We start from the raw sequence: 15,309 nt of genomic DNA on the forward strand, positions 1-15,309 counted from the left end.
TCAGACCCAAGGTGGGTCCCGATGCCTGCACCCTCAGACCCAAGGTGGGTCCCGATGCCTGCACCCTCAGACCCAAGGTGGGTCCCGATGCCTGCACCCTCAGACCCAAGGTGGGTCCCGATGCCTGCACCCTCAGACCCAAGGTGGGTCCCGATGCCTGCACCCTCAGACCCAAGGTGGGTCCCGATGCCTGCACCCTCAGACCCAAGGTGGGTCCCGATGCCTGCACCCTCAGACCCGGGAAAGGGTCCCGATGCCTGCACCCTCAGACCCGGGAGTGGGTCCCGATGCCTGCACCCTCAGCCCCGGGAGTGGGTCCCGATGCCTGCACCCTCAGACCCAAGGTGGGTCCCGTTGCCAGCACCCTCAGACCCAAGGTGGGTCCCGATGCCTGCACCCTCAGACCCGGGAAAGGGTCCCGATGCCAGCACCCTCAGACCCGGGAGTGGGTCCCGATGCTTGCACCCTCAGACCCTGAAAAAGGGTTCCGATGCCTGCACCTTCAGACCCGGGAATGGGTCCCGATGCCTGCACCCTCAGACCCGGAAAAGGGTCCCGATGCCTGCACCCTCAGACCCGGAAAAGGGTCCCGATGCCTGCACCCTCAGACCCAGAAAAGGGTCCCGATGCCTGCACCCTCAGACCCAAGGTGGGTCCCGATGCCTGCACCCTAAGACCCAAGGTGGGTCCCGATGCCTGCACCCTCAGACCCCGGAAAGGGTCCCGATGTCTGCACCCTCAGACCCCGGAAAGGGTCCCGATGCCTGCACCCTCAGACCCCGGAAAGGGTCCCGATGCCTGCACCCTCAGACCCAAGTTGAGTCCCGATGCCTGCAACCTCAGACCCGGGAAAGGGTCCCGATGCCTGCACCCTCAGACCCAAGGTGGGTCCCGATGCCTGCACCCTCAGACCCAAGGTGGGTCCCGATGCCTGCACCCTCAGACCCAAGGTGGGTCCCGATGCCTGCACCCTCAGACCCAAGGTGGGTCCCGATGCCTGCACCCTCAGACCCAAGGTGGGTCCCGATGCCTGCACCCTCAGACCCAAGGTGGGTCCCGATGCCTGCACCCTCAGACCCAAGGTGGGTCCCGATGCCTGCACCCTCAGACCCAAGGTGGGTCCCGATGCCTGCACCCTCAGACCCGGGAAAGGGTCCTGATGCCTGCACCCTCAGACCCAAGGTGGGTCCCGATGCCTGCACCCTCAGACCCGGGAAAGGGTCCCGATGCCTGCACCCTCAGACCCGGGAGTGGGTCCCGATGCCTGCACCCTCAGACCCGGGAGTGGGTCCCGATGCCTGCACCCTCAGACCCGGGAGTGGGTCCCGATGCCTGCACCCTCAGACCCGGGAGTGGGTCCCGATGCCTGCACCCTCAGACCCGGGAGTGGGTCCCGATGCCTGCACCCTCAGACCCGGGAGTGGGTCCCGATGCCTGCACCCTCAGACCCGGGAGTGGGTCCCGTTGCCTGCACCCTCAGACCCAAGGTGGGTCCCGATGCCTGCACCCTCAGACCCGGGAAAGGGTCCCGATGCCTGCACCCTCAGACCCGGGAAAGGGTCCCGATGCCTGCACCCTCAGACCCGGGAGTGGTTCCCGATGCCTGCACCCTCAGACCCGGGAGTGGTTCCCGATGCCTGCACCCTCAGACCCGGGAAAGGGTCCCGATACCTGCACCCTCAGACCCGGGAAAGGGTCCCGATGCCTGCACCCTCAGACCCGGGAAAGGGTCCCGATGCCTGCACCCTCAGACCCGGGAGTGGGTCCCGATGCCTGCACCCTCAGACCCGGGAGTGGGTCCCGATGCCTGCACCCTCAGACCCGGGAGTGGGTCCCGATGCCTGCACCCTCAGACCCGGGAGTGGGTCCCGATGCCTGCACCCTCAGACCCGGGAGTGGGTCCCGATGCCTGCACCCTCAGACCCGGGAGTGGGTCCCGATGCCTGCACCCTCAGACCCGGGAGTGGGTCCCGATGCCTGCACCCTCAGACCCGGGAGTGGGTCCCGATGCCTGCACCCTCAGACCCGGGAGTGGGTCCCGATGCCTGCACCCTCAGACCCGGGAGTGGGTCCCGATGCCTGCACCCTCAGACCCGGGAGTGGGTCCCGATGCCTGCACCCTCAGACCCGGGAAAGGGTCCCGATGCCTGCACCCTCAGACCCGGGAGTGGGTCCCAATGCTTGCACCCTCAGACCCTGAAAAAGGGTCCCGATGCCTGCACCTTCAGACCCGGGAATGGGTCCCGATGCCTGCAACCTCAGACCCGGGAAAGGGTCCCGATGCCTGCACCCTCAGACCCAAGGTGGGTCCCGATGCCTGCACCCTCAGACCCAAGGTGGGTCCCGATGCCTGCACCCTCAGACCCAAGGTGGGTCCCGATGCCTGCACCCTCAGACCCCGGAAAGGGTCCCGATGCCTGCACCCTCAGACCCCGGAAAGGGTCCCGATGCCAGCACCCTCAGACCCGGGAGTGGGTCCCAATGCTTGCACCCTCAGACCCTGAAAAAGGGTCCCGATGCCTGCACCTTCAGACCCGGGAATGGGTCCCGATGCCTGCAACCTCAGACCCGGGAAAGGGTCCCGATGCCTGCACCCTCAGACCCAAGGTGGGTCCCGATGCCTGCACCCTCAGACCCAAGGTGGGTCCCGATGCCTGCACCCTCAGACCCAAGGTGGGTCCCGATGCCTGCACCCTCAGACCCAAGGTGGGTCCCGATGCCTGCACCCTCAGACCCCGGAAAGGGTCCCGATGCCTGCACCCTCAGACCCCGGAAAGGGTCCCGATGCCTGCACCCTCAGACCCCGGAAAGGGTCCCGATGCCTGCACCCTCAGACCCCGGAAAGGGTCCCGATGCCTGCACCTTCAGACCCCGGAAAGGGTCCCGATGCCTGCACCCTCAGACCCGGGAAAGGGTCCCGATGCCTGCACCCTCAGACCCGGGAAAGGGTCCCGATGCCTGCAACCTCAGACCCAAGTTGGGTCCCGATGCCTGCACCCTCAGACCCGGGAAAGGGTCCCGATGCCTGCACCTTCAGACCCGGGAAAGGGTCCCGATGCCTGCACCCTCAGACCCGGGAAAGGGTCCCGATGCCTGCACCCTCAGACCCGGGAAAGGGTCCCGATGCCTGCACCCTCAGACCCAAGGTGGGTCCCGATGCCTGCACCCTCAGACCCAAGGTGGGTCCCGATGCCTGCACCCTCAGACCCGGGAAAGGGTCCCGATGCCTGCACCCTCAGACCCAAGTTGAGTCCCGATGCCTGCACCCTCAGACCCGGGAAAGGGTCCCGATGCCTGCACCCTCAGACCCAAGGTGGGTCCCGATGCCTGCACCCTCAGACCCAAGGTGGGTCCCGATGCCTGCACCCTCAGACCCAAGGTGGGTCCCGATGCCTGCACCCTCAGACCCAAGGTGGGTCCCGATGCCTGCACCCTCAGACCCAAGGTGGGTCCCGATGCCTGCACCCTCAGACCCAAGGTGGGTCCCGATGCCTGCACCCTCAGACCCGGGAAAGGGTCCCGATGCCTGCACCCTCAGACCCGGGAGTGGGTCCCGATGCCTGCACCCTCAGACCCGGGAGTGGGTCCCGATGCCTGCACCCTCAGACCCAAGGTGGGTCCCGTTGCCAGCACCCTCAGACCCAAGGTGGGTCCCGATGCCTGCACCCTCAGACCCGGGAAAGGGTCCCGATGCCAGCACCCTCAGACCCGGGAGTGGGTCCCGATGCTTGCACCCTCAGACCCTGAAAAAGGGTTTCGATGCCTGCACCTTCAGACCCGGGAATGGGTCCCGATGCCTGCACCCTCAGACCCAAGGTGGGTCCCGATGCCTGCACCCTAAGACCCAAGGTGGGTCCCGATGCCTGCACCCTCAGACCCCGTAAAGGGTCCCGATGTCTGCACCCTCAGACCCCGGAAAGGGTCCCGATGCCTGCACCCTCAGACCCCGGAAAGGGTCCCGATGCCTGCAACCTCAGACCCGGGAAAGGGTCCCGATGCCTGCACCCTCAGACCCAAGGTGGGTCCCGATGCCTGCACCCTCAGACCCAAGGTGGGTCCCGATGCCTGCACCCTCAGACCCAAGGTGGGTCCCGATGCCTGCACCCTAAGACCCAAGGTGGGTCCCGATGCCTGCACCCTCAGACCCCGTAAAGGGTCCCGATGTCTGCACCCTCAGACCCCGGAAAGGGTCCCGATGCCTGCACCCTCAGACCCCGGAAAGGGTCCCGATGCCTGCAACCTCAGACCCGGGAAAGGGTCCCGATGCCTGCAACCTCAGACCCAAGGTGGGTCCCGATGCCTGCACCCTCAGACCCAAGGTGGGTCCCGATGCCTGCACCCTCAGACCCAAGGTGGGTCCCGATGCCTGCACCCTCAGACCCAAGGTGGGTCCCGATGCCTGCACCCTCAGACCCAAGGTGGGTCCCGATGCCTGCACCCTCAGACCCAAGGTGGGTCCCGATGCCTGCACCCTCAGACCCAAGGTGGGTCCCGATGCCTGCACCCTCAGACCCGGGAAAGGGTCCCGATGCCTGCACCCTCAGACCCAAGGTGGGTCCCGATGCCTGCACCCTCAGACCCGGGAAAGGGTCCCGATGCCTGCACCCTCAGACCCGGGAGTGGGTCCCGATGCCTGCACCCTCAGACCCGGGAGTGGGTCCCGATGCCTGCACCCTCAGACCCGGGAGTGGGTCCCGATGCCTGCACCCTCAGACCCGGGAGTGGGTCCCGATGCCTGCACCCTCAGACCCGGGAGTGGGTCCCGATGCCTGCACCCTCAGACCCGGGAGTGGGTCCCGATGCCTGCACCCTCAGACCCGGGAGTGGGTCCCGATGCCTGCACCCTCAGACCCGGGAGTGGGTCCCGATGCCTGCACCCTCAGACCCAAGGTGGGTCCCGTTGCCTGCACCCTCAGACCCAAGGTGGGTCCCGATGCCTGCACCCTCAGACCCGGGAAAGGGTCCCGATGCCTGCACCCTCAGACCCGGGAAAGGGTCCCGATGCCTGCACCCTCAGACCCGGGAGTGGTTCCCGATGCCTGCACCCTCAGACCCGGGAGTGGTTCCCGATGCCTGCACCCTCAGACCCGGGAAAGGGTCCCGATACCTGCACCCTCAGACCCGGGAAAGGGTCCCGATGCCTGCACCCTCAGACCCGGGAGTGGGTCCCGATGCCTGCACCCTCAGACCCGGGAGTGGGTCCCGATGCCTGCACCCTCAGACCCGGGAGTGGGTCCCGATGCCTGCACCCTCAGACCCGGGAGTGGGTCCCGATGCCTGCACCCTCAGACCCGGGAGTGGGTCCCGATGCCTGCACCCTCAGACCCGGGAGTGGGTCCCGATGCCTGCACCCTCAGACCCGGGAGTGGGTCCCGATGCCTGCACCCTCAGACCCGGGAGTGGGTCCCGATGCCTGCACCCTCAGACCCGGGAGTGGGTCCCGATGCCTGCACCCTCAGACCCGGGAGTGGGTCCCGATGCCTGCACCCTCAGACCCGGGAAAGGGTCCCGATGCCTGCACCCTCAGACCCGGGAAAGGGTCCCGATGCCAGCACCCTCAGACCCGGGAGTGGGTCCCAATGCTTGCACCCTCAGACCCTGAAAAAGGGTCCCGATGCCTGCACCTTCAGACCCGGGAATGGGTCCCGATGCCTGCAACCTCAGACCCGGGAAAGGGTCCCGATGCCTGCACCCTCAGACCCGGGAAAGGGTCCCGATGCCTGCACCCTCAGACCCCGGGAGTGGGTCCCGATGCCTGCACCCTCAGACCCCGGGAGTGGGTCCCGATGCCTGCACCCTCAGACCCCGGGAGTGGGTCCCGATGCCTGCACCCTCAGACCCCGGGAGTGGGTCCCGATGCCTGCACCCTCAGACCCCGGGAGTGGGTCCCGATGCCTGCACCCTCAGACCCCGGGAGTGGGTCCCGATGCCTGCACCCTCAGACCCCGGGAGTGGGTCCCGATGCCTGCACCCTCAGACCCCGGGAGTGGGTCCCGATGCCTGCACCCTCAGACCCCGGGAGTGGGTCCCGATGCCTGCACCCTCAGACCCCGGGAGTGGGTCCCGATGCCTGCACCCTCAGACCCCGGGAGTGGGTCCCGATGCCTGCACCCTCAGACCCCGGGAGTGGGTCCCGATGCCTGCACCCTCAGACCCCGGGAGTGGGTCCCGATGCCTGCACCCTCAGACCCCGGGAGTGGGTCCCGATGCCTGCACCCTCAGACCCCGGGAGTGGGTCCCGATGCCTGCACCCTCAGACCCCGGGAGTGGGTCCCGATGCCTGCACCCTCAGACCCCGGGAGTGGGTCCCGATGCCTGCACCCTCAGACCCCGGGAGTGGGTCCCGATGCCTGCACCCTCAGACCCGGGAAAGGGTCCCGATGCCTGCACCCTCAGACCCGGGAAAGGGTCCCGAAGCCTGCACCCTCAGACCCGGGAAAGGGTCCCGATGCCTGCACCCTAAGACCCGGGAATGGGTCCCGATGCCTGCACTCTGAGACCCAAGGTGGGTCGCGATGCCTGCACCCTCAGACCCGGGAAAGGGTCCCGATGCCTGCACCCTCAGACCCGGGAAAGGGTCCCGATGCCTGCACCCTCAGACCCGGGAAAGGGTCCCGATGCCTGCACCCTCAGACCCAAGGTGGGTCCCGATGCCTGCACCCTCAGACCCAAGGTGGGTCCCGATGCCTGCACCCTCAGACCCCGGGAGTGGGTCCCGATGCTTGCACCCTCAGACCCCGGGAGTGGGTCCCGATGCTTGCACCCTCAGACCCCGGGAGTGGGTCCCGATGCTAGCACCCTCAGACCCCGGGAGTGGGTCCCCATGCCTGCACCCTCAGACCCCGGAGTGGGTCCCGATGCCTGCACCCTCAGACCCCGGAGTGGGTCCCGATGCCTGCACCCTCAGACCCCGGAGTGGGTCCCGATGCCTGCACCCTCAGACCCCGGAGTGGGTCCCGATGCCTGCACCCTCAGACCCCGGAGTGGGTCCCGATGCCTGCACCCTCAGACCCCGGAGTGGGTCCCGATGCCTGCACCCTCAGACCCCGGAGTGGGTCCCGATGCCTGCATCCTCAGACCCCGGAGTGGGTCCCGATGCCTGCACCCTCAGACCCCGGAGTGGGTCCCGATGCCTGCACCCTCAGACCCCGGAGTGGGTCCCGATGCCTGCACCCTCAGACCCAAGAAGGGTCCCGATGCCTGCACCCTCAGACCCAAGAGGGGTCCCGATGCCTGCACCCTCAGACCCGGGAGTGGGTCCCGATGCCTGCACCCTCAGACCCGGGAGTGGGTCCCGATGCCTGCACCCTCAGACCCAAGAAGGGTCCCCATGCCTGCACCCTCAGACCCGGGAGTGGGTCCCGATGCCTGCACCCTCAGACCCGGGAGTGGGTCCCCATGCCTGCACCCTCAGACCCGGGAGTGGGTCCCGATGCCTGCACCCTCAGACCCGGGAGTGGGTCCCCATGCCTGCACCCTCAGACCCGGGAGTGGGTCCCCATGCCTGCACCCTCAGACCCGGGAGTGGGTCCCGATGCCTGCACCCTCAGACCCGGGAGTGGGTCCCGATGCCTGCACCCTCAGACCCGGGAGTGGGTCCCGATGCCTGCACCCTCAGACCCGGGAGTGGGTCCCGATGCCTGCACCCTCAGACCCGGGAGTGGGTCCCGATGCCTGCACCCTCAGACCCGGGAGTGGGTCCCGATGCCTGCACCCTCAGACCCGGGAGTGGGTCCCGATGCCTGCACCCTCAGACCCGGGAGTGGGTCCCGATGCCTGCACCCTCAGACCCGGGAGTGGGTCCCGATGCCTGCACCCTCAGACCCGGGAGTGGGTCCCGATGCCTGCACCCTCAGACCCGGGAGTGGGTCCCGATGCCTGCACCCTCAGACCCGGGAGTGGGTCCCGATGCCTGCACCCTCAGACCCGGGAGTGGGTCCCGATGCCTGCACCCTCAGACCCGGGAGTGGGTCCCGATGCCTGCACCCTCAGACCCGGGAGTGGGTCCCGATGCCTGCACCCTCAGACCCGGGAAAGGGTCCCGATGCCTGCACCCTCAGACCCGGGAAAGGGTCCCGATGCCAGCACCCTCAGACCCGGGAGTGGGTCCCAATGCTTGCACCCTCAGACCCTGAAAAAGGGTCCCGATGCCTGCACCTTCAGACCCGGGAATGGGTCCCGATGCCTGCAACCTCAGACCCGGGAAAGGGTCCCGATGCCTGCACCCTCAGACCCGGGAAAGGGTCCCGATGCCTGCACCCTCAGACCCCGGGAGTGGGTCCCGATGCCTGCACCCTCAGACCCCGGGAGTGGGTCCCGATGCCTGCACCCTCAGACCCCGGGAGTGGGTCCCGATGCCTGCACCCTCAGACCCCGGGAGTGGGTCCCGATGCCTGCACCCTCAGACCCCGGGAGTGGGTCCCGATGCCTGCACCCTCAGACCCCGGGAGTGGGTCCCGATGCCTGCACCCTCAGACCCCGGGAGTGGGTCCCGATGCCTGCACCCTCAGACCCCGGGAGTGGGTCCCGATGCCTGCACCCTCAGACCCCGGGAGTGGGTCCCGATGCCTGCACCCTCAGACCCCGGGAGTGGGTCCCGATGCCTGCACCCTCAGACCCCGGGAGTGGGTCCCGATGCCTGCACCCTCAGACCCCGGGAGTGGGTCCCGATGCCTGCACCCTCAGACCCCGGGAGTGGGTCCCGATGCCTGCACCCTCAGACCCCGGGAGTGGGTCCCGATGCCTGCACCCTCAGACCCCGGGAGTGGGTCCCGATGCCTGCACCCTCAGACCCCGGGAGTGGGTCCCGATGCCTGCACCCTCAGACCCCGGGAGTGGGTCCCGATGCCTGCACCCTCAGACCCCGGGAGTGGGTCCCGATGCCTGCACCCTCAGACCCCGGGAGTGGGTCCCGATGCCTGCACCCTCAGACCCCGGGAGTGGGTCCCGATGCCTGCACCCTCAGACCCCGGGAGTGGGTCCCGATGCCTGCACCCTCAGACCCCGGGAGTGGGTCCCGATGCCTGCACCCTCAGACCCGGGAAAGGGTCCCGATGCCTGCACCCTCAGACCCGGGAAAGGGTCCCGAAGCCTGCACCCTCAGACCCGGGAAAGGGTCCCGATGCCTGCACCCTAAGACCCGGGAATGGGTCCCGATGCCTGCACTCTGAGACCCAAGGTGGGTCGCGATGCCTGCACCCTCAGACCCGGGAAAGGGTCCCGATGCCTGCACCCTCAGACCCGGGAAAGGGTCCCGATGCCTGCACCCTCAGACCCGGGAAAGGGTCCCGATGCCTGCACCCTCAGACCCAAGGTGGGTCCCGATGCCTGCACCCTCAGACCCCGGGAGTGGGTCCCGATGCTTGCACCCTCAGACCCCGGGAGTGGGTCCCGATGCTTGCACCCTCAGACCCCGGGAGTGGGTCCCGATGCTAGCACCCTCAGACCCCGGGAGTGGGTCCCCATGCCTGCACCCTCAGACCCCGGAGTGGGTCCCGATGCCTGCACCCTCAGACCCGGGAGTGGGTCCCGATGCCTGCACCCTCAGACCCCGGAGTGGGTCCCGATGCCTGCACCCTCAGACCCCGGAGTGGGTCCCGATGCCTGCACCCTCAGACCCCGGAGTGGGTCCCGATGCCTGCACCCTCAGACCCCGGAGTGGGTCCCGATGCCTGCACCCTCAGACCCCGGAGTGGGTCCCGATGCCTGCATCCTCAGACCCCGGAGTGGGTCCCGATGCCTGCACCCTCAGACCCCGGAGTGGGTCCCGATGCCTGCACCCTCAGACCCCGGAGTGGGTCCCGATGCCTGCACCCTCAGACCCAAGAAGGGTCCCGATGCCTGCACCCTCAGACCCAAGAGGGGTCCCGATGCCTGCACCCTCAGACCCGGGAGTGGGTCCCGATGCCTGCACCCTCAGACCCGGGAGTGGGTCCCGATGCCTGCACCCTCAGACCCGGGAGTGGGTCCCCATGCCTGCACCCTCAGACCCGGGAGTGGGTCCCGATGCCTGCACCCTCAGACCCGGGAGTGGGTCCCCATGCCTGCACCCTCAGACCCGGGAGTGGGTCCCGATGCCTGCACCCTCAGACCCGGGAGTGGGTCCCGATGCCTGCACCCTCAGACCCGGGAGTGGGTCCCCATGCCTGCACCCTCAGACCCGGGAGTGGGTCCCGATGCCTGCACCCTCAGACCCGGGAGTGGGTCCCGATGCCTGCACCCTCAGACCCGGGAGTGGGTCCCGATGCCTGCACCCTCAGACCCGGGAGTGGGTCCCGATGCCTGCACCCTCAGACCCGGGAGTGGGTCCCGATGCCTGCACCCTCAGACCCGGGAGTGGGTCCCGATGCCTGCACCCTCAGACCCGGGAGTGGGTCCCGATGCCTGCACCCTCAGACCCGGGAGTGGGTCCCGATGCCTGCACCCTCAGACCCGGGAGTGGGTCCCGATGCCTGCACCCTCAGACCCGGGAGTGGGTCCCGATGCCTGCACCCTCAGACCCGGGAGTGGGTCCCGATGCCTGCACCCTCAGACCCGGGAGTGGGTCCCGATGCCTGCACCCTCAGACCCGGGAGTGGGTCCCGATGCCTGCACCCTCAGACCCGGGAGTGGGTCCCGATGCCTGCACCCTCAGACCCGGGAGTGGGTCCCGATGCCTGCACCCTCAGACCCGGGAGTGGGTCCCGATGCCTGCACCCTCAGACCCGGGAGTGGGTCCCGATGCCTGCACCCTCAGACCCGGGAGTGGGTCCCGATGCCTGCACCCTCAGACCCGGGTAAGGGTCCCGATGCCTGCACCCTCAGACCCGGGTAAGGGTCCCGATGCCTGCACCCTCAGACCCGGGTAAGGGTCCCGATGCCTGCACCCTCAGACCCGGGTAAGGGTCCCGATGCCTGCACCCTCAGACCCGGGTAAGGGTCCCGATGCCTGCACCCTCAGACCCGGGAGTGGGTCCCGATGCCTGCACCCTCAGACCCCGGGAGTGGGTCCCGATGCCTGCACCCTCAGACCCCGGGAGTGGGTCCCGATGCCTGCACCCTCAGACCCCGGGAGTGGGTCCCGATGCCTGCACCCTCAGACCCAAGGTGGGTCCCGATGCCTGCACCCTCAGACCCAAGGTGGGTCCCGATGCCTGCACCCTCAGACCCAAGGTGGGTCCCGATGCCTGCACCCTCAGACCCAAGGTGGGTCCCGATGCCTGCACCCACAGGCCCCGAGAGGGGTCTGTGCGATGCCTGCACCCACAGGCCCCGAGAGGGGTCTGTGCGATGCCTGCACCCACAGGCCCCGGGTGGGGTCTGTGCGATGCCTGAACCCACAGGCCCCGAGAGGGGTCTGTGCGATGCCTGCACCCACAGGCCCCGGGTGGGGTCTGTGCGATGCCTGCACCCACAGGCCCCGGGTGGGGTCTGTGCGATGCCTGCACCCACAGGCCCCGGGTGGGGTCTGTGCGATGCCTGCACCCACAGGCCCCGGGTGGGGTCTGTGCGATGCCTGCACCCACAGGCCCCGGGTGGGGTCTGTGCGATGCCTGCACCCACAGGCCCCGGGTGGGGTCTGTGCGATGCCTGCACCCACAGGCCCCGGGTGGGGTCTGTGCGATGCCTGCACCCACAGGCCCCGGGTGGGGTCTGTGCGATGCCTGCACCCACAGGCCCCGGGTGGGGTCTGTGCGATGCCTGCACCCACAGGCCCCGGGTGGGGTCTGTGCGATGCCTGCACCCACAGGCCCCGGGTGGGGTCTGTGCGATGCCTGCACCCACAGGCCCCGGGTGGGGTCTGTGCGATGCCTGCACCCACAGGCCCCGAGAGGGGTCTGTGCGATGCCTGCACCCACAGGCCCCGAGAGGGGTCTGTGCGATGCCTGCACCCACAGGCCCCGTGTGGGGTCTGTGCGATGCCTGCACCCACAGGCCCCGTGTGGGGTCTGTGCGATGCCTGCACCCACAGGCCCCGTGTGGGGTCTGTGCGATGCCTGCACCCACAGGCCCCGTGTGGGGTCTGTGCGATGCCTGCACCCACAGGCCCCGTGTGGGGTCTGTGCGATGCCTGCACCCACAGGCCCCGTGTGGGGTCTGTGCGATGCCTGCACCCACAGGCCCCGTGTGGGGTCTGTGCGATGCCGGCACCCACAGGCCCCGTGTGGGGTCTGTGCGATGCCGGCACCCACAGGCCCCGTGTGGGGTCTGTGCGATGCCGGCACCCACAGGCCCCGTGTGGGGTCTGTGCGATGCCGGCACCCACAGGCCCCGTGTGGGGTCTGTGCGATGCCTGCACCCACAGGCCCCGTGTGGGGTCTGTGCGATGCCGGCACCCACAGGCCCCGTGTGGGGTCTGTGCGATGCCTGCACCCACAGGCCCCGTGTGGGGTCTGTGCGATGCCTGCACCCACAGGCCCCGTGTGGGGTCTGTGCGATGCCGGCACCCACAGGCCCCGTGTGGGGTCTGTGCGATGCCGGCACCCACAGGCCCCGTGTGGGGTCTGTGCGATGCCTGCACCCACAGGCCCCGTGTGGGGTCTGTGCGATGCCTGCACCCACAGGCCCCGTGTGGGGTCTGTGCGATGCCTGCACCCACAGGCCCCGTGTGGGGTCTGTGCGATGCCTGCACCCACAGGCCCCGTGTGGGGTCTGTGCGATGCCTGCACCCACAGGCCCCGTGTGGGGTCTGTGCGATGCCTGCACCCACAGGCCCCGTGTGGGGTCTGTGCGATGCCTGCACCCACAGGCCCCGTGTGGGGTCTGTGCGATGCCTGCACCCACAGGCCCCGTGTGGGGTCTGTGCGATGCCGGCACCCACAGGCCCCGTGTGGGGTCTGTGCGATGCCGGCACCCACAGGCCCCGAGAGGGGTCTGTGCGATGCCGGCACCCACAGGCCCCGAGAGGGGTCTGTGCGATGCCGGCACCCACAGGCCCCGTGTGGGGTCTGTGCGATGCCGGCACCCACAGGCCCCGAGAGGGGTCTGTGCGATGCCGGCACCCACAGGCCCCGAGAGGGGTCTGTGCGATGCCTGCACCCACAGGCCCCGTGTGGGGTCTGTGCGATGCCTGCACCCACAGGCCCCGTGTGGGGTCTGTGCGATGCCTGCACCCACAGGCCCCGTGTGGGGTCTGTGCGATGCCTGCACCCACAGGCCCCGTGTGGGGTCTGTGCGATGCCTGCACCCACAGGCCCCGTGTGGGGTCTGTGCGATGCCTGCACCCACAGGCCCCGTGTGGGGTCTGTGCGATGCCTGCACCCACAGGCCCCGTGTGGGGTCTGTGCGATGCCTGCACCCACAGGCCCCGTGTGGGGTCTGTGCGATGCCGGCACCCACAGGCCCCGTGTGGGGTCTGTGCGATGCCTGCACCCACAGGCCCCGTGTGGGGTCTGTGCGATGCCGGCACCCACAGGCCCCGAGAGGGGTCTGTGCGATGCCGGCACCCACAGGCCCCGAGAGGGGTCTGTGCGATGCCGGCACCCACAGGCCCCGTGTGGGGTCTGTGCGATGCCTGCACCCACAGGCCCCGTGTGGGGTCTGTGCGATGCCTGCACCCACAGGCCCCGAGAGGGGTCTGTGCGATGCCTGCACCCACAGGCCCCGAGAGGGGTCTGTGCGATGCCTGCACCCACAGGCCCCGTGTGGGGTCTGTGCGATGCCGGCACCCACAGGCCCCGAGAGGGGTCTGTGCGATGCCGGCACCCACAGGCCCCGTGTGGGGTCTGTGCGATGCCTGCACCCACAGGCCCCGTGTGGGGTCTGTGCGATGCCTGCACCCACAGGCCCCGTGTGGGGTCTGTGCGATGCCTGCACCCACAGGCCCCGTGTGGGGTCTGTGCGATGCCGGCACCCACAGGCCCCGTGTGGGGTCTGTGCGATGCCTGCACCCACAGGCCCCGTGTGGGGTCTGTGCGATGCCGGCACCCACAGGCCCCGAGAGGGGTCTGTGCGATGCCGGCACCCACAGGCCCCGAGAGGGGTCTGTGCGATGCCGGCACCCACAGGCCCCGAGAGGGGTCTGTGCGATGCCGGCACCCACAGGCCCCGTGTGGGGTCTGTGCGATGCCTGCACCCACAGGCCCCGTGTGGGGTCTGTGCGATGCCTGCACCCACAGGCCCCGAGAGGGGTCTGTGCGATGCCTGCACCCACAGGCCCCGAGAGGGGTCTGTGCGATGCCTGCACCCACAGGCCCCGTGTGGGGTCTGTGCGATGCCTGCACCCACAGGCCCCGTGTGGGGTCTGTGCGATGCCTGCACCCACAGGCCCCGTGTGGGGTCTGTGCGATGCCTGCACCCACAGGCCCCGGGTGGGGTCTGTGCGATGCCTGCACCCACAGGCCCCGAGAGGGGTCTGTGCGATGCCTGCACCCACAGGCCCCGAGAGGGGTCTGTGCGATGCCTGCACCCACAGGCCCCGAGAGGGGTCTGTGCGATGCCTGCACCCACAGGCCCCCGAGAGGGTCCTCTGCGATGCCTGAACCCACAGGCCCCCGAGAGGGTCCTCTGCGATGCCTGAACCCACAGGCCCCCGAGAGGGTCCTCTGCGATGCCTGAACCCACAGGCCCCCGAGAGGGTCCTCTGCGATGCCTGAACCCACAGGCCCCGAGAGGGTCCTCTGCGATGCCTGAACCCACAGGCCCCGAGAGGGTCCTCTGCGATGCCTGAACCCACAGGCCCCGAGAGGGTCCTCTGCGATGCCTGAACCCACAGGCCCCGAGAGGGTCCTCTGCGATGCCTGAACCCACAGGCCCCGAGAGGGTCCTCTGCGATGCCTGAACCCACAGGCCCCGAGAGGGTCCTCTGCGATGCCTGAACCCACAGGCCCCGAGAGGGTCCTCTGCGATGCCTGAACCCACAGGCCCCGAGAGGGTCCTCTGCGATGCCTGAACCCACAGGCCCCGAGAGGGTCCTCTGCGATGCCTGAACCCACAGGCCCCGAGAGGGTCCTCTGCGATGCCTGAACCCACAGGCCCCGAGAGGGTCCTCTGCGATGCCTGAACCCACAGGCCCCGAGAGGGTCCTCTGCGATGCTTGCACCCACAGGCCCCGAGAGGGTCCTCTGCGATGCCTGCACCCACAGGCCCCGAGAGGGTCCTCTGCGATGCCTGCACCCACAGGCCCCGAGAGGGTCCTCTGCGATGCCTGCACACACAGGCCCCGAGAGGGTCTGCACGATGCCTGCAGCGTTAGAGATCATGTGGGTCCCAATGCCATTGTAGCGGCAAGATGAGTTCCCCCACGATGAGTGTGTCTCTGATACATCTGCGAATGTCATGGTTTTCGGCAGCAGTAGACGATCGCCGATCACCATCCATAGCACAGAACTG

The 15,309-nt window shown here is 68.8% G+C and overlaps 1 protein-coding gene across 3 annotated transcripts in view; it reads right to left on the bottom strand.

Annotated features, from left to right (window-relative positions):
• The window catches only part of LOC149433999 (coiled-coil and C2 domain-containing protein 1B-like), a 126,317-nt gene that overhangs the window by 110,249 nt on the left and 759 nt on the right, over positions 1-15,309 (bottom strand). The window lies entirely within an intron of this gene.

This window comes from Staurois parvus, unplaced genomic scaffold (genome assembly GCF_062004578.1).
Source record: "Staurois parvus isolate SC_StPar_1 unplaced genomic scaffold, SC_StPar_1.0 ptg001864l, whole genome shotgun sequence".
In the NCBI taxonomy this organism is placed as follows: domain Eukaryota; kingdom Metazoa; phylum Chordata; class Amphibia; order Anura; family Ranidae; genus Staurois; species Staurois parvus.